Source organism: Montipora capricornis, unplaced genomic scaffold (assembly GCF_036669925.1).
Source record: "Montipora capricornis isolate CH-2021 unplaced genomic scaffold, ASM3666992v2 scaffold_496, whole genome shotgun sequence".
NCBI classification, from domain to species: domain Eukaryota; kingdom Metazoa; phylum Cnidaria; class Anthozoa; order Scleractinia; family Acroporidae; genus Montipora; species Montipora capricornis.
Window position 1 is genome coordinate 1 of NW_027180234.1, and position 2,500 is coordinate 2,500.

Below are 2,500 nucleotides of genomic sequence, written 5' to 3' on the forward strand. Positions count from 1 at the left end.
GGAAGGTCTAGGAGACCTGGGGTTGTTTGACGATAACATAAGAGCAATAACAACGTTCATTGGTGGAAAACGAGAACAGTTCTCAATTCTGTAAGCATCTTGACGCAAACCGCCCGCCGACGACCTGTCAAGATTGTATGACACGATATACGTGTTAAAATTGTGAATGTTGTCCGGCTTGGCGGGCTAGTGCGCGCTCAAGGTCGACGTCAGGATCAGTGGAAGGTGCTTAGAGTTGGGCAAAAGGACGAAAATAAGTGCACCAAGCTAGTACCGAAATTAAATTTGTCGCAAAGAGGTAAGACATCCTCTGAGCGGCAGAGGCATTATTCGCTGAGATCGTACAGAAACAGTGGCTGAACAAGCGTGTTGAAATTTTGGCACGAATTTCAGGGAAAGTATAATCCGCTTTCTAGTTATGGACCAAGGAAACCTACTGAATGGAAATTTGGACAATGGATCGACTCACTGTCGGTTAGTTTCCGTTTTCATTGGCTTTACAGGAATGTAGAATGGAAAAGCAGAATTTTACGTTGCCTTTCCCGTAATATGCAAGTGTGTGGAACAGTGTGTGACTGAATTAAGACGTTTTAATTTGAGCTTACTATCACCCGTATATTTTATGCCGATAATCTTTATAGCTAAAGGGCCACATAAACATCGTTTTTGTGAAGTAAGTCGAGATTCGCAAAATTTTAACTTGGGCATCATTGATCAAAGACCATTGCCTAAACTCATTCACATGTGGCTCATCGATGATGACAAGCAAACATTCAAGAGTAATTGTTTATCGGTGATTCACGACAGATCCTTACCAGACATGTTGTTTTAATTGAAAACCCACCAGTTCTCATTGGTAGATACTTAGAATTGTTTCTTGAGACTGAATGTGATTTCATGCTCCCTGAAAACTGTTCTCAGGGCGAGAAAAACATTCTCAGTTTACCGATAAATGTGCTAAAAACACGGACGATGGATTTTGGACGATGCCCATTTTAGGGTCAAAATTTGTCACGCAATCCATTAGGAAAAGACAGAGTCCATTTTGTGGCGCAACTTGGGCTTATCTTCCTTCTTTCTTCTTTTACATGTTATTCGCTAGAAAGGTAAAATGAAATACGTAGATACAAGGCTAAAAACTATAAAATAAGAGACGTTATTTTTTTATAGTTTTCCTTTTTCGTTTTTATAATTAAGGTTTGCGCGCAAAACCATTTAATAGGTACGACTTGCGGTCAATTAAAAGGTTTCGCGTGAGCTTCCTTATCTCTCTGATTCGCTATACAGATGGCTAAGGTTAGAGGCTAACAAAATGTCGGTTATTCAGCATTATTCTGTTACGCATGGCTTATTAGAGAAAACAAAAATGAACAGTAAACATTGCGACTCTTCAGAGTGAGATAAAATGAAAGCGCTTTAAAAGTTCACACATCGAACCTAATTTTGTTTCCGCTTCTTTTTTTCTTTCGAGTCAGTGCTTTTCAGTGTTTTGATAGCATCTGCTATTGTCCATCAGGTTTATGTGAATGGTAAACATGATCGCTATTTTATGGAATAACAACGGCTTTAAATGTTTGTTTAACCAAGTTCATCTTATTCTCCATGTCTTTGAGTAAACTCAAGTTGTTTGTTTGAACGACCGGGTTGTATTCAATGATAATGTATTTCGTTTTGAAAAACTCGTAGGCCTTGGCAGTTCAATGCTCATTGACTCCAATACTGAGCGTAAAAACTTCATTATATTCATTCGATTTGAAAAGAATTTTAGTTATTTTGTTTCTGAAATGTTATTGGTTCATGCGGCTAATATTACTGGATAATGCTATCTTGGTTATTCCTTATTATCCTGTTATTCACTAACAGGTTTCTCATTGGATATAACAGAGCACAAAGTGGATAATGTTAGCCAGACTTGGCACCCTCAAAAATGATCATCTCTGATTGGTTCTAATGGGCAATAACATCTAATAATGAATAACAAAAAAAAGTACCAATTACTTTGAAAGAGTACCAATTACTTTGAAATAGTGTTAATTATACCATTTTTATTATCAGTATTATGTACCTATTATTTATCATTGTCATCATGATAACATCATCATCATATACTAATTAACAATTATTAATAACTATAATAATAATAATAATAATAATAATAATAATAATTAATTGACATGCTTTTTAGTTGTGGTACGTTTTCTCCTGTAAAAGAGATTTAACCTCAGTCATCAAATATGCACCATATTAATAATTATTATAATTATTAAAGCCATTTTTTTGTCCTGCTTCTATGGCAAGCTGCACGTAAACTTTGATGTTAGCCATTATTCCCAAATTTACAAGTTGAAGCTGACTTTTAAAATATATGTCTCTATAATTTTACATGCATTTGAGTCTTGATGGTCTAGTGTACAGTGTAGATTACTGTCTTCCAGTACCTTTCAATGAATGCTTGGTGTCATGTCGATTCTGAAACTTGGAAAACAGTCCTCAGTTCTGT

General features: G+C 35.8%; 1 long non-coding RNA gene across 1 annotated transcript in view; it reads left to right on the forward strand.

Annotated features, from left to right (window-relative positions):
• The first annotated feature begins 178 nt into the window (after window positions 1–178).
• The window catches only part of LOC138036670 (uncharacterized), a 4,666-nt gene continuing 2,344 nt past the window's right edge, over window positions 179–2,500 (forward strand). Inside the window, exon 1 of the long non-coding RNA XR_011130020.1 lies at window positions 179–474. This is a non-coding gene — a long non-coding RNA (uncharacterized lncRNA). The remainder of the gene's footprint in view (window positions 475–2,500) is intronic.